Consider the following 17,186-nt stretch of genomic DNA (forward strand, 5'->3'; position numbering starts at 1 on the left):
CTTTGACTTCTTGCTGGTTTTTGACCACAGTTGGCAACCTGAAAGGAGGTTTACATGCATTCATTAGTACCAAATGTCTGGGTAAAGCTTTCCAAAGTCCATCAAAATTTTCAAATTGTTGAAGGCAAGCAGGAAACGAAACCAGCCTCCAATACACCAGTCATTTGGTGTTCACCCAGTGTGCTTGAAGAAATAAGCAGCATACAATCCTGAGATGTGATGAAAGTTTTGACTCATCCATTCACCAGAATGCTCCTCACCTGGGTTCATTAACAAGTAACAAAGACAGTCTTCAATAGGCAGTATACATCCGAAGGTGCCCAGGGGATATTGGGTTTGAGACCGTCATTTCGCTTCACAGGAGGAGACACTGAAAGCTCAGGAAGGTAGAGTGACAAGTCTGATACCACCCAGGACAACATAGAAGAGGTTGTTTGGAAGAAACAGAGGGTTTCTGTCCCAGAATCCTTCCCTGCCTCTGTACTCACCAAAATCCCATCCTTTGGAATACAGGTAGGGGAAATACTACGCTGGCAGCACTTCAACAGGGAGGTGCCAGTAAGCTTTCCTTCCGCACAAAAAGATGGTTTCTCCTGGTCACTACGAGAAGGGAGTGAAGCTCATTTGGCCAACATCTCTCCAGCTCCTCGCACTGTCAGGTGTAGCTCCCAAAGGCAGGCTGTGCCTGTATGGGTATTAGTCGCTTTGTTATCCAACACAGATTGGTTTTGTCTGCACGTGTGGGACCCTGGGGACCTCCTCAGGGAGGACACCTTTGTGAGGCCATGGCATCAGAGCAGATCCCTGACATGCACCCTCCAAAAGCACTTGGTGCTGGTTACATCCAACTGCAGTTCAGGGGCTGGCATTTGCTCTTCAGTCATTTGCGCTTTTATTTGCTTTTTTAAAATCCCAAGATACATATCACCTCTGGCAAAACTGGTTTAGTGATCTCCAGGGTAGAAGCAAACTCTCCCCTGTAATTTTCTGTTTAGTTTACCAGCATGATTTTTACAAAGGACTTCCCCAAGCCACTGAGGACTGCAGCAGCCTGGGGGCTGATGCTGCCTCCCTCCCCACTGCCGGCACAGGAGGACACAGCCTTGCAACAAGGCAGCTGCAGCCCATCACCAAGATCCCTGCCATCCTGGCGTGGCTGCTTGGCTGAGTTACGTCTGTGAAACAAGAGACCTTAGCATCAGGACTTGGACGTCTCTGAAGACTACAGAATTCCTGGTGCACTCATTTGGCTTCTCCATGGCGTGGGCTGCCAGCCTATGAGCAACTCCATTCAGCAGACACCCTCCTCCCTCCCTTCTCATTCAGATTCAGACTCCGTGCTGTTCAGTTTGGCTTAAGCCTCTCTGTTTCAGACTAATCACTGAAGCATTAGTTTAAATTCACACTGATGAAATAGGCATTGGCAAAGGCCAAGGGGCTGTCAGTGGTGCAGCCATGTGCTGTGTGGGAGACACGGTGCCCTGAAGAGCCACTGCACTGCCTCTGAGCAGGAATGCCCCCAAGGAAGGGATCTCTAAGATTGGGTTCACAGCAAACAGGGGGTACACAATGCTTTAGCCTTCCAGTACATCTTCTAACTTCACCAAGCCCTGTCAAAGAAGTGTGGACAAAGCACAGTTTTGTAGTTAGCTGTCATTTTAGCTCTTGGTAAGGACTTTCCTACTGTGGACATAGCACATGAGAAAGCTTTTTGTGCATGTGGAGTCAATAGGCAGGAGTTACTGACTTGGCGGAAGCTTATTTTCATACCACAAAAAATAATCAGAAACTCCAGAGCAGTACTAGGGTGGCTGATTAGTTGCAGATACTTTTATGAGAGAAAGGGAACTTGCCAGTCTCTTCATGGCTTCTTTGGGAAAGTGAAAGACCCATTTTCCTTCTCCAACTTCATCACAGAGAGCTCACACCAATCTCACTGTCTTTCAGGGAAGCTGGTGAGGAGTTTTGGCACTGCCTTCAACTTCTCCCCCCTCCAGACAAGGAACTTCGAATATTTCCCTGATGCTCCACATTCTTCTCCAGATCTTACCCTTTCCTAGGTAGTGACCAATACTCACTTCACCACCCAAAAGTCTCTTCTTTCCTGTCTGTGACTCTTCTGAATCACACCTTGGTTTTTTGCAGTGGGTGTCTGCCCTGTCCTGATGGACAGCCCTGAAATTTCAGTTGTACTCAGTGATCATGTCTTCACACCCACCACCACATACACACCCATGCTTTCTTACTCCCAGCTCTCTGACCGTGTCGTCTCCTCTCCCTCAGCTCACTGAGGGGGTCAGAGCAGCCACATCACAGAATCACAGAATCGTCTACGTTGGAAAGGACCTTGTAGATCATCTAGTCCAACCGTTAACCATCAGCAAGGGGGGAAACTCAGACTTTCTGGTCCCTTCTGAAGAAAGTCCCAGTTTGCTGCAAGACATCTGACTTTGAAGCAGCTCTCCCTGTGGTTCAGAGTTTTTTGTGACTAACAACATGTTTAGACATATATATCCGTATTTATCATTGTAGGGTTTGGCTCCCTTGCCAATTCTAAAATCGAATACACTTGAGCCAGCTCTCAAACTCTTGGACATGTGCCACTGAAATCAGAGGCAACATGTTAAAGCGCCTAATTGCTGGAGTCTTATGATTATCACATCTACACAACCCAACCTCTCAGTTGTAAAAACCTGAAAGCCTGAGTTCATTGAGCTTCATTCATAAAAATTCAAGAATTAGAATATGAATGTAAATAATTCAGCATTTTTTATTTTTAAAAGACATGTTTTCTAAGCCAGTCTTTTGATTTTGATTTTTCTGAAAGGTATATGAAGTGTTTAACATATCACCTTCAGTTTGAACATCCATGACATTAAAATTGAGGAGGAGAAGCAATTTTATGGATAGAAGAGTTTTAATCATTCAGGATTATGACCACAGGACAGTTGGAACAGTCCAGCCCTTGCACCATTGACACAGATGGGGCAGCAGTGGACACATACCTGAGACAGTGCTCAGATGATGTGCAGCGCCTTTGAAACACACTCTTGAAAGTTAGGTTTTCAATTTGCTAGTGAGAAGTGAGGGCCTGAGCACAGCCTGAAACTGCTGCATTCACCTGAAAACCTCCCTGCCAAGTGAAACCCATGCTGGTGGCAAGCTAGAGCAGTGAGAGCTGGGGGACACAGCTGCAACAGTGTTCCCCTGAGTTGATCTCCAGCCTGTGTCTCTTTGGAGGTGTTGGGAGCTCAGGGCAAGAGCAGAGCCACCATCAAAGTCTCAGCCTCTTCTTTGTCAGATCCTGCTTCCTCCCAGATAAAGGGTGACATGGAGCAAATGGAATTTGGAGAAATTTGGGCTTCTTGGAGAAAAAGTAGAGAAACTCCACTGCACTGCGTTGCTCTGCATGGTAACTGCAGATGGCCAGGTGCAACACATGGGCTTGCACTCAACACATAGACTCTGCAGCCTGCGGGAGCTGCACAGGCTGCAGTTGTAGCATTACAGCAGTGATTTACTCTCAGATTTGGAATGGCTGCTTTCAGAGACCCCCTGTGTCATTCCATCCCTTTGGCTTCATTTCCAAGTGACTGGTGGACCAAATTGAGGTTTGATCACTGTAGGTTGCCGTTAGTTCAGAGAGGAGAGATCTTTGGACAGCCTGCTGGGCCAGGGGCCACCCTGAGTCCCCGTGGACGTGGTTCCTGCCTGGACTGCACCACCCTGGGAAAGAGGAGGGTGGGGAGCAACTCACAGCTGTCTCAGCAACAGCTTGTGCTGTGCACCCCACTTCAGCCCCTTTAACTGAGCAAAGAAAGGAAGCAAACAGCTTCTCCTGTTTAGGCTGAGTCTCCTCATGATAAGACAGGTTTGTCTCAATTAATCTTATATACATGTCTATGTTTGAGTACCACATAAGTTTATTTCATGCACAAAGGCACCTGGAAACACTATTACAAAAGGCAGTTATGCAGAAGTTGAGAAATCCCAGAAACAGAGTATTCATGCCTCTGTAACTCAGCTCTTTTGTGCATATGCACAATACATTGTTTAATATCTTTATTGCATACAGTTTCTTTCACACGCCCTCACTTTGTTCAGTACACAAAGCAGATAAAGTGTAGTTAATAATAATTTGGAGGTCTGTGTTACATCAGAGCTCAGACTGCAAAACCACAGTGATTGCTGCTGTCCTTATAACCTGCAGTGCTAGTCAGTATTTTGATTCGGTTTGGTTTGTTCCAGCCTATGATCCTAACCTTGGAAATGGAGATAATCTGTCATGGAGATATGGTTAACAATTTCCCTATAAAATGCTAGATGGTACTGTAATATATAAAAATTTCATAAGCCTGAATTAATCCATCTTCATAACATGCCAATCAGATGAGTGGGTAGCATTATCTCTGTGCTGGGGTTGAGGAACTGGGATGTATCATTTTAAGTCTAAAAACATCCCTTAAATTTGGATGTCCGGTCTGAGAAACCTAGGATCTGTCCTTGTCATTTAATATTAAGCAAGTCTTAATACATATAAAGGCAGTTACTATCAACTTTGTTCGCACTTGGGAGTCTTGAACACAGCTGAAAATAACGCTTGTATGATCACAGATCATACAAAGAGAAAAAATGTCTGACAGCATCCTCTGTAGGCCATCTAGACCATCTTCCTGCCCTAAGAAAAGGTCAGCTATATCAGTCTTCCCTGGGTATCCCTATTGCTAAATTGTTCCGGTCTAACCTGTTCTTAAAAATTCCTAAAAAAAAGATATTTCGCTGTCTTCTGAGACAGCTTTCCTCCAGTGCCTAATTACACCCCTTGTTAGATCGGTGTTTAGACTAAACCCTCTGTACGACTAGTCCATCTTTCCTTGCTTTGTCCACAGGGGACATGAAGAACTGTATATTCCTCTGCTCTTTGAAAATGCTGAATATCTGCTGCTGGACCCTGGAGTCCTCACTGGCTCACACCTTTTTGGGGAATACTGCCCAGAATGGGGCACGAAACGCCAACAGAGGCCTCAGGGGTGCTGATTAATGCAGAAAAATTTCTCTGTGCCTCTTATGTGTTACTTTTCTGCTTGTATGTCCCAGATGTGATCCTCACATTTCCTCACGAAGGTGTCAGTGTTATTGCTCATTAATAACTTGGGGTTAACCCCAGTTCCTTTTCTGTAGAACTATTATGTGTCCTGCCGGGTCCCATTTCATAATTTTGGAATCAATTACTCTTTTTATACTAAATATAGACCTTTGTGGTCTTCCTTACTGAATTATTTCCCACATCTTTCCAACTTATTACACCAATTTGTTAGTCTTCTGCCCTTCTGTGTGCCTGCAGCTCCCCCCACAAACAGGTGTTGTTTGTGGTCTCCCACAAAAATTTAATATGTACATCTGCTAATGACATGAGTGATGGAGCAGAAAGCACAAAAGAGAAGCAGATGTAGGACAGACCACTTTGGAAACAACAGTAGATTTTTTTCTATTTTAACAGTGATCTGTAAATAATTACTTAAGTAGAGTTCCCATTGTTATCCAAAAAACGGATTCATCACCTGGTGTGCAATAGGTCAATAATCACACCCTCAGGAGAGACGTTGCTTATTTATTTTAGGGTTGTGCAAACCTAGGTGCTTGGTGGTTTCTCACAAATCGAGCACCCCAAAGAGACTCTTTGCATCATATTTATACACAAAAACTGCAGAGTTAGTAATTTTCCAAGTCCATCTGCTCTTTGATGATTGGTTAATAATTTACATATAATTATAATACTGCTGACACAATAATTCTACCACTATGCATGCTCAGGGGAAGGGTCTTTACCTGGGCACGGGTCTTCTTGACATATAGGTGTGATTTTTACTGTTATAATGAGGGTAGTTCAGCTAAGGATAGATGGACCTTGGGTTTGCTTGCCAAGTTGGCCATGTAGCCTCTTCAAGGTCAGGTCTAATTGCTCTGGGATGTCCTTGCTCAAAGAAGGCTATCTACTCGTTCTTCTGATTAGGGATGCCTTTGGCTTTAACATATACAAAGAACATCTTTCTAGACCTAAGCATAATATTGCTACATTGTTCTAAAAGTTTAACCTTCAACACCATCATAATTATTTTCCAAGCATTTAAGAAACAAGGTGTCTGCAAATTAACAAACTACCACAGAAAGTCTGGTGTAAGTGACTTTGCCAGCATCAGGTATCAACCCTTATGTCACAAGGCTGGGGTTGGAGCTCAGCTTTCACCTGCCTCCAGGATGGGGCAATTCTTGGGCCCCCACTCAGTTCAGAGATGTCTGGGGTGTCTGACTGGGGGCAGCTCTCTCCTTCTATGGAAAGAGAAGGACAAGGTGCCACCTCTTGGACACCAGGAGCTGGGAAGGAAGGACATGGTCACTGAGGACAGCACCTCTAGAGACTTCAGCTTTTAAGCTCTAGCATAACTGTATATGTTTTAACTCCTGATTTAACCAAACCTAGACAGGTTTTCGCAGGAACAGGAAAGCGTACATTCTTGGCACAAAGGTTAGCCTTGCTAAATTTCAAGCAATTGGTATGAGGCAGGATAGGGGAGTAATTACAACAGTAACATTTTTGCAAGTAAAGAAATTTTTGGGCACTGGCAAAAGCAGATTTTTCTCTCAGCATTGTTTGTGGAAAGAACACTGTTTGTATGAGCTTTGCTGCAAGAAGATCTTAAATGCAGTGGACCTGCTGATCACAATGGCTGTGGCTGAAGCGAGGTTTTCAAAGGCAGGGCGAAGGGAGGTCAGGGACTGGACAAGTTGGGTGTTGTACCAGGCTGTCATTCTGTCCAGGAAACATGAAGAGGACCTGGGCAGGCAACCAGAGAGCCCAGGACAGGATGCTCAGCTAGAAGGAAAGATGGCAGGAATTAGTCCATGCTCAAAGTGTCTCAAAAAAGCAAGGCACAGTTGTACAGTTACAGCCAAGCAGCATTTTTTACAACGATGGGCAGCTACGGAGATTGCCTCATACATTTATGAATGGAAGGAAAAAGACAATTCCTAACTCTTCTGTTAAGTATATTAACTGGGTTGCTATGTATTTAGTCATCAGGGACCCTGCCTGTGGCCAGCTATGGCCTGGGTACTCACAGCAGCTACTGATGTTCACCTCAGGACAGCTCTTCTTTTACTTTTTTTTCCCCTTAATTTCAACCAAAGCTATTGAAATTAGTAAGACGGTAAGCACCCCGAAACAAGGGTTGCTACCTAGCACAACGCAGTGGGCAACTTTATAAATACCCAGTGCCACTTACTGGGTGTCCATTGAGGGTCTACCTTTGCAAGACCATCTGACGTCAAGTTCTCTACCCTGTGGTAACAGGGATGAACAACAGCAGACCCGGCGTGGGATTCAAAAGAGGAGTGGGGGGAATTACCCATGATGGGCTCTTCCCTTTCATTCGGACTCCACAGTTAAACCTCTACACCGATGTCACGTACCTCCTTTATGTCAACAATAATATTATAATCTTCACTATAACATAAATCCATCAGAACTATGAGCTCACAGAAGCAGGTTTTGTATTGTTGACTTGGGTTTCTTGAGCACAGACAAGCAAATTAAGTTCCTGCTTTATGGGGTTCAGATTAATAATTTGGGGGAAAAAACGAATCCACTGCTTTTAATGGGGATTGTTTTTTGAGCTGTCTTAAAAGAATAAAAGATGTTTATTTTTATTCCACTAGAGGTCACCAGCACTATATTTTTACGAAGCAGACTACAGGAAAGAGCAGGATCATTTCAGTTCAAGAAGTTCACTTGGGACTTAATTATGCGGTGAATTTGGCCAGCTAATCATTCTGAAATAACTGTTTGTACCAAACTACTTTGGAGAAACTCCGCACAGAGATTTCTGCTTTGGGAGCTGAGCATTTTTCTGAAAAAAAAAAAAAAAAGAAAAAAATCACTTTAATTCAGTACTAGAGTGTTCACACCATAAAGGATAGCTTAGAAAAGTTAGGTCATACCAAAATAAGTAGACTGAGCAGGTCTTTTGAAGTGGTTAGGCCACAATTAAAAAGTAGAATATTCACTAATAAGACAGCAAATTAAAATAAGGATTTGAAATTAGATTCCGTGCTCCTTCTTTCCTGCGGCCAGCTCAGTAAATGAGGACCAGAGAGGATGTTTTGTGGCAATGTACATTAACTCGTACTTGGGACTAGCCCTATGGCTACTCCAAAGTCTGTAACACTTGGAAGTACCCCTGCCTGTAGCACTTCTGCTGCCTCCTCACTGCAGCCCTGTGGGGATCTAGTCTGTGGTCACAGCAACAACTTAACTTATTAAGGACACACTCAGTCAGGCACTGTTTTTGCTGCAGTGCCGTTCCCTCGCTTACCCTGCCTCTTCCGTGGGCCTTGGAAGCTGTGCCCAGCAAGTGCTTGTCACAGCTAGATTGCGAGTGGTATCACAGCTGGCTAATATTAAATTTGCTGTGATATGTTATGCAACGTATACATATAACAATATATACATATAACATATAACAATATAACAATATATACATATACATATAACAATATAACAATCAGAGCCAGGGGTGGCACCAGCAGCTGTTAAATCAGCCCCATGTCTCTCACACATCTAGTGACAGGAGTATCCCCAAGGGAGCACCAAAACTGCCTTTCTACTGCAGCAATTTGAGGCCTCTCACACCTCCCCTCTTGCTTCCCCACAGCAATGTTGCAGCCCACTTTTCTTCCCTCAGAGCTGCATCATGCAGTTAGCTCTCTCCATGTCATTGCAGCAATGTCAGGTTCAAGCCTTACTTAACCCGTTATCCCAAGGTCTTAACGTTGCCTTCTCACCTTGACATCTCATGCTACGAAAGGATCAGGTCCTACAGCAGAGCCATGGGCTATGTATATTGGTTCAGTTGCTGGAAGGTTGTATTTTTCCATGAATAATGTAATTGCAGGCCTCAGTGTGCTTTTCCAGAGGGGAGTAGGGCCATCACACATCCTGCTGCTCCAGGAGATAAGGGCACACAATAGCCCAGAGCCATGGTGCACAGCCCCTAGCACACCACCGGGAACTTCACCTTTGCTGACAGACCAGTTCAGGGGCCAGGCAACAGGAAATAAAAAGAGTCTCTTCCCAGAAAGTTGTACATTGCTCATGAATCACCTGATATCAATGGCAAATGCAGCTGCCAAACATTGTGCAGCTCCATGAGCAATGGCTTACATAAATCATTTAACGAGTTCATATGCACCGCTGCAGATATTTTCCTCTTCCGTGTTCTGCCCCCAACTCTATGCAAAGCCTCTCCCCGTTTATCTCCTTGTTCTTCCATCCACTTTTGAGTTTACTCACCTTCCTAACCTCACCCCCTCTATGGGTATCACCTTGGCTGTGCTCCACCAAAGGAGCTCAGGAGACAAGGGGTCATCCACCTGCACGAAACTCAGAGCCACTGCAGTCCCTGTCAGCTATGGAGCAGTTTGGCTTCTGCCTGTGAGAGAGCAGGAGGTGTCAAGCAGTGAGTGATTCATGATAGGGCATGAAATGTGTTGGCTATATTGTCACCGGGCAATATGAGTGTCTGCCAAAATGCAACAAATGTCACTCCCTGCAACACCTAGCTGTGAGAGGAGCATGGCAGACAGCTAGAGAAGGTGGCTGCAAAACTTCCAAATGTTTCTGGCAGCAAGTAGTGGTTTAGAGGTATCAGAGACAGCAAAACCCCCACCTGCTTAGCTGGGCCACTCACATTTGGGATGGCTGGAGCAGGAACTGAAGCAGATGTTTTCCAGCACTCCACCATGCACCACAATTTTGGAAGGAACAGCTAAGCCACTGTGTATGTGAACAATTCTATTTCTCATGGCTCTTGACAAGCAGCTAGTACCTCTCAACAGCATTATGACTGCAATGAAGTCTATAGTTTAGGAAGAGCATGATGCTCCTCTAGTTCTCCTCTCAGTCCTTGACAACATCACTTTTGCCCTTTCTTGTTCAGGGTCAAAAATCAATGTGCATAGTAAGACTCTCGGATGGAATAAAATTTGCCTTTCACTAAATCATGGATGTTCACCCCCTTGGTAATTGCTTTTGCTCTCCTCTATCTCACTGTCTTATAAATCACAAATGGCATAGAGAGGGTGAACAGGGATTGATCATTCACTGTTCTCTTAATGCAGTAATTCTAGGTCATCAAGTAGAAGAGATATAGAAGAGAGATAGGGGAGGAGACATAGTCTGTGGCCGTAGTCAAGCACCACTGCTGTCCTCGCACAGCAGGAACTGACAGACAAGACATGACCTGTGCCGTATGACTTGACACTTTTGTCTTGTGTATCAGGAAAGGTGGGAAGTCTGTTGCCACCAGAAGGTGTGATGACAGGACAGGGAAATGCACTTGGTTGAAACTTAATCTGGTGAGCCTGAATGCAAGCAGTAGTGAAGAACATCACACATGTGGTTTCTGCACGGGTTCACTGCTGAAGTGAGAACCATGTGTCCCCTGTGGGTCTGCTGAGCCCAGACTGAAAGCCCGGCTGTCATGTCTTGCTTGCTATTGCTGTCAGAGTTAACTAGGATAAGCATCGATCAGGCTAACGATGTTCCTGTGGCAGAATTGAGTGCAGATTGTCAAACCCAGCTAAGAAGCACCACATATATTTGACCAGCCAAGCTCCCTGCTAGCAGCCCCCAGCATAGGGCTGGGGATGTTCACATCGGCTCCTTTGGGAGAGCAGCCTATAGGTACCTTACATCTGGTTCAAGTGTGCCTGTGCATTCATGCAGCACACTGGTCGCAGAGTGTACATCCTCCCGGGGGCAGATTTGAGCTACGGTTTAGGAAACAGGATTTCTTACTTCTGAGATGCAATAGCATGCCTCCTCCTAAATTGGTAAGCATGGCAAACTGGTAATTTTGTCATGTGGTTTTGGATTAATCTAAATGGGAAGAGCTTCTTATATCACTTCCCTGGAGGGTAGAAAACCTATCCTATTGTGCTTTTGATGTTGCTGAGGTAAAAAGGCTGAAGATAGAAGTATATGAAGAGTGAGAAAATACCAGGGTATACCTCTGCTAATTTCAAGATGCACCTGATATCAGTGCTCGGGTTTGTGTGTCTACAGATTCTCTTTTGTTATATTTGGAGTATAAATTAACTTGTCATTGAAGTCATTAGGGAGATGTCATTATTTAGCTTATTTTGGGAAAATCAGTACAGAATATTTAAAACAAATGGAATTAAAATGCTTTTCTGATTAAGAATTTATAGCATGAAAGATCTATAATCCTAGCTCTGGAATATATTGGCAAGCTGACACTATATTCAAAGAAAGGAAGGGTAGTAAGTTTTGCGTTTGATGTAATCAGCTAGCTTCTGAATTGACTCTTCATTTTAGTAATGGTGTTTTTCCAGCTGCCCTCTCAGAGTGAGGATTTCAATAATAAATTTTTAAAAGAAGAGAACATTTATAGAGAACTAAGCTTCCTGGAAATGCCACGTCTGAGCTCACAAGCTTCTTAACATCCTTTTTATGTCGTGATGGTGTGCAATCAGTATATTTTCGTCCTCAGCCAGCAAGTAATTTGGCATTAGCACCTCACCTTATTTAGGGCTGTTGCAAAAGACTGATTTATGGCGAACATAAGAGCAGGATCTAAACCTGTAAAGACAGACAGTCTAAATTTAGGAAGGGTAATGGAAAGCATTGTACTTAGAGCTAAAAAGAAAAATGGATAGATCATGGGAATAGATTACTGTCAGGATATTCAGTTCTTTAGCAGGACTTGCCTATTTAGTAGTAATAATCATGATGGCCAAATTTTGCTTTAAGTTTTTACTATGAAAACCCATACAACCCTTTGGCCTTACTGTGATTTATGTTGACATAAATAACAGCAGATTTTTTCCTAATTTTTTTTATTATTTTAAATTTTACCACTTTCTGAAAACTGGCCAGTTTAAAAAGGACTGAAATAAAACTTGCAGTCTTTCAAATAGGAATAAATTCCTGCTTGAATTTAGAGCCTCCAGGACTAATGTGGAACCTAATTATTCTGCAACAAGTATCTTGTGAGTCTGTGAATTAAAAATATCAGTAGGCTAAAAGCTTTCCTGGAAATAAAAAGTGGACGATAAATTCAGGAAAAGCTGAGATGTGTGAGTCCTTACTTTTTAGATCTGGTATCATATTGTTAGAGATGTTTATAATTTAAAAAAATTTGGGTCAGACTGTTGGGGCTTGCTATGCCATGACCAGGGCAGAACTTGAATCAAAAGACTCAGAAAAAAAGCTGTCAAAGGTGCACTTCAGTACCTTATATAGGAAACTAAGGTACTGTCTATGGTGGGAAAAGAGATGATGTGAGATTTCCTGGTCACAGAGAAAATACCCTTGTCTGAATCTGACAGGGCTGTGACAAAGGTCAGACAAATAGAGAGGGTCACGGGCAACTGGGGTGATGGGTTTTCAGCTGTCATCTTTGTGAAACCAAATTGCAATTACAATTTGCTACTCAGTGATGGATAAATAGAGAGATATAATAGATCTTATTTTTAATAGATGGTGACATAGATAGCTGCTGGATTTTAAACTATAAGCAATGTGTATTTTAGCTCCATGTGCAATGGGTTTGGTACTGCATGTGCCTGTATGACTAATACAGTACACCTAAATGTCATCCATCAGCAATTAGCACCATGCCAGGAGTAAAGAGCACTGAAAATTGAGTTCTTGAATTCTCATCCAAGGACGAGTATTGATCTCTATTGTTTCAATGGTCTCTTCAAAAAGGCAATTCTGGGACCCGTGAAGCATTTTTATTTTTTTACTTTAAGAGGACTTACAGGATGACATGATAATATAGGGGTGTATTTGCTGCAACAGATGAAAGAGCTTAGCTGAAATGGAAGCACTGGCTATACATGGGAAAAATATCTACTGCTTGGTTCATGTGCACCCATAAAATGCCAGAGGATAGATGCAAACAACCTGTTTGCAATTCCTCACACTTCATAGATATTTGGGATTTGTCTCATTTGGAACTGTCATATAAAACTGTCCCCAGCAGAAAAGGTAAGGATAAATTGTAAAAAATTATTGTCACTATAAAAACCGGCTTGTAATTTTAAAACAGTTGTGGGACTAATTTTTTTTAATTGCACAGCAGCAGCTCAGACTAATTCCAGTACAGTCAATCTTGCTGTGCCAGAACCAAACTGACAGAAAGAGAGGTTAGAATCAAGCTCACTCTGTTTTTTATGACTTCACAATCAGTGATCTTTCCAAAATAATTTTAGAAAATTGTATTTATCAAATTTATCAAGTTAAAATGCATGAACTGCATTCAGAGACTTAAGTTCAGCACTCCTGGATTTCCAAAGTGACTGGAGACCTGACTACATAATGGGAAGAAGAAAAACCCAGGTGCATGAACACACTTAAGAGATTACCTGGATTCAATTTATGCTTATCTGGAAGATGACACTGCTTCTCTCAGAGTCTTCGTGTGAACACTATAGTCCAAACATAGGAAGCTTTTGAAAATATTGCACAGTTCATGAACATCACAAATGCATGCTGGAATATTGCTGTTGTGGTCCATAGCCCTGGGCCCTAATACATGGGGTTATACACAGGCAAAACAACAATGAAGGTCCTGTGGCCCACAGCTAACAACCCACCTGCAGCCTTGAGTCACCACCTATAGCCTCCAGTCACAATCACACAACTCAAAGGATTTGATTTTCCAAAGTCCATCTGAGTGACCATCAGGGGCTCTGACATGTTCATGAGAGTACTGAACCAAATTAAAGTCTCACTTTTGCCAAAATGGTGGGGTCCTGCTCCCCCTCACAGATTCCCATCCCCACTTCTGTGCTGGACCCTTATTCTGTGCCAGCCCCAGGGCAGACAGAAAGGACGTGGGTTATGAGAACCTCGTGTTTTGGTTAAATGAACTGCTATTTTGGCTCAGTGGTCTGTGACTGTTGGCCTAATCCAGCTGTGGAGTAAAACAGGCCTTAGGTAGCTTAACCCTGTCAGTTTTACTTTGCAGCCTCCAACAGGGACAGAGGGTACCTCAGCTGATTGGGAATGGTTCATCAAGGCAAGGAACTCGCAAGCTCTGTCACCGCTCTTTCTTACCAGGCTGCTCCAATCAAGGCGACATGGAAACCAGCAGACATTGTATGTCTGGCCTGTCCATTGCAACAGAAGTTGCATAGTTGGAGTAGAGTGAAGGAAAACAGTAAATTGCATGAAAAAGTGCTCATCTGAATGCATCAGCAAGAGCTAGAGTACATGCAGTGGTAGGGCAGGAACTCACCGGCGTTAACTTTTATTCGTGTAAATAGTCCCACTGAAGCCAAAGGGAGAACTGGAGTGAATACACTGCCTGTGTTGTGTATTAGAAGGCTCTATAATCTGGCTCAGAGTGACTAACCACGGTATTTTAGCATGAACCATTGGCGAATTATTTTTGATCCAGCTGGTAACAGGCCCTCATCAAATGTTTGGTTTGATTCATGCTAGCTGAATGGCTCCGCTAACAATGCTCTCATGTTGTATGAAAAAATGTTTTACAGGTTTATGTGATTTAGTATAACTTTGTAGATTTTGGCACCATTTCACACAAGAACTACTCTTCTAGAAATTATTTTCTAATGGAGTGTCCCAATATCTTATCTATTTGCAGCTCTTTGCCATTACCTGTCACAATATTTTGCATGATGGCAACATGCCAAGAGATGCAATGTCATGTTAGTAATTGTTAATATATCATGTATATTTCAGGGCAGATAGGCAAAGTGATAGGTGCTTTAGAAATAATAAAACGAAAGCTTTTTTTTTTTTGCTTTTCATATTTCTTGTTCTCCAGCACTTTTCATTTTATAGGTTGCTTGTTCTGCTCTCCTTGTTCTCAGTTGCTGAAATATTTCTTTTTAGTGACTATAAAATAAGGGGCAGCATATCACTAGTCATCTGTAAACCATAATTTAAAAATCCGTGCTTTGGAAGTATTTTCATCATCACATCTGATAAGCCTTCTACTGGCTTGCAGTGATGTTTTAAACAAACACAGTTTTTCTTTGCTAAATGTTTTTAATTGCTTGCAGGGCTTATCAGAATCTGCAAAGGTAAAATACTTCAACTCCCTAGTGAGCTGCATGATTTCCAGTTAGTTCTACATCCTTTTGATATCAATCCCATGTGCCTATAACGTGATCTGCTAAATACACGTCCACGTTGAGCAAAATATGCACATGCTGAATCACATGGGAGGGTGAATCTCTTAACTGACTGCGTTTACTAGTCAGTGAAAACTCCATTTATAGGCAATGGAAAGAAGCCATCCCCTCCAGAGGGTCCATCATCTCTGAAAGATGAGATCAGTTGCTCTCCCTGGGTACCTGTTTCTCTCTGTAAACCATAAAGTCAGTGTAAAGGAAGACTAGGTGGCTGGCTCAGGTCTGACCCATCTTTATAATGTAATATGATTTAATTAACTTAGCCATAATCTGTTTACTGAAGTGTGGCTCAAGGCACCTCAGTGAGATGATATTCCATATTCAGGGTTGAATAAAATAATACCCGGATAACCACTTATTAAGCAGAAATGGTTCTTACAAGGTTTAGTCCAAGTCTGCAAATTCATCTTTGAAAACACATCAGTAAATTATAACTTCTAACCAACTTGATGGCTGGAATTGCTTCACCCACACCACCAACCTCTGTTTCTTGAGTTTAAGGATGGCATCTAGCCAGGGCTATGCATGTGATCCCAACCAGGAAGCTGGGGATCCTGGAGCACAGAGAAACTTCTGACACAAATCTGGAAATATAAGTCATATCTGAGACCCTCTTTACCATTAGTCAATAAAGCACGTCCCATAGCTGCTTGTGTGGTCATCCTTCAAAAAAGCAAATGGATTATTTTGTCCCTTTGGAAAAGCTGTATACCCACATAGCATCTCTATTTGCTGTTTCAGTGTCCCTCAGCACAGTCAGTCATTAACTGCAATTGTATGGAATATATTACTTCTGTGCAAATCCATACAAAGACTATTTTTAGTATATATAACTGAACTGATAATGGCACCGTTCTCAGTAGGAGACTTCTCTGTATGGCATATACTTTGTACTTGAGGAGACATTAGCTGCACAGCTATCTTCAGAGTAGTGTGTGCATTTGTCCAAACTAATGAGTTGATTTCCATGGGAAGAGCAAAAATGGTGACTGACTTACAATATATTTTTTAAGCCATAAAGGACTCTGTACTAGATCTCCATTCCACTCTCCACTATAATATAATGAAGATTACACCTCTACAAAAGTAAAGATACAGCTTTTTGCTATACCAGTACAGAAAATCTCAGTATCAAACCACCAGATAACACTTGTAAGTGTAGACTCTAAAGTGCAGTAGGAAGGATGTTTATGAGTACTGACAAAGGATAAAGTCTAAGAAGGCTTAGGCCTTATCCTATAAAACAGTTATTTGTGTGCTTCATATGTCACATTCAGAAGAGATGGCCTAAACTGTGGGATATCTTCTCTTCATCAACATGTGAGAGACCATTCACAGAGTACTGAGTCCCTCACATCCCCCCGCAAGGTGGGAAGAGCTCATTAGTGAACAGACCCTTACCGAATGGACGGGCCAAGGCTGTGGAACAGTTCCTAAACAGCGCAATATTCCCAAATAAGGAACTAGTGAAGGAGCCCATGGACATGGTGCAATGCTGTTCGTGCCTGTTGCTGCTCATCTGGTGCTGCTTATCCCTACCTGCTAGAGGACAGGGAGAGAGGCAGCAAGTAAACATTGCTTTTTGTAGCAGTCAACAATCTACGCACCAAAAAAATAATGTGGAAGAAACTCTTGTGTTAGCTGCGTGCATCTCAAAGGCGGGTGGCTCCAGCGGAGGAGACTGCACCTGACAGAAGGAAGGGTTTGTCTGGGCTGATCAAGGCCTGCACAGCTCCAGGGAGACGCCGGGAGGTGACGCCTGTGTGGGAGAGGAACTGGAGCTGCGAGATCGTTCCTGCCCCTCACTTAACAACAGCTTAAACCAATTGTTAATCCGGGTGTAGAAGGATGCACGAGCTCCTACACCCTCATATTTGCGAGGTTTTGGGCCCTGTCCCGCCCGGTGCCTTCCTCTCCCCGGCGGCGGGTGAGCGCTGCAC

General features: G+C 43.1%; 1 long non-coding RNA gene across 1 annotated transcript; it reads right to left on the bottom strand.

The window, feature by feature from the left end:
• Positions 1 to 5,595: 5,595 nt before the first annotated feature.
• Positions 5,596 to 14,444, bottom strand: LOC141940874 (uncharacterized). Its single transcript, XR_012628151.1, has 2 exons — positions 13,450 to 14,444; positions 5,596 to 6,874 (listed from the first exon to the last, which is right to left on the bottom strand). It is a non-coding gene; the product is annotated as an uncharacterized LOC141940874 (long non-coding RNA).
• Positions 14,445 to 17,186: the final 2,742 nt, after the last annotated feature.

Source organism: Strix uralensis, chromosome 3 (genome assembly GCF_047716275.1).
Source record: "Strix uralensis isolate ZFMK-TIS-50842 chromosome 3, bStrUra1, whole genome shotgun sequence".
NCBI classification, from domain to species: domain Eukaryota; kingdom Metazoa; phylum Chordata; class Aves; order Strigiformes; family Strigidae; genus Strix; species Strix uralensis.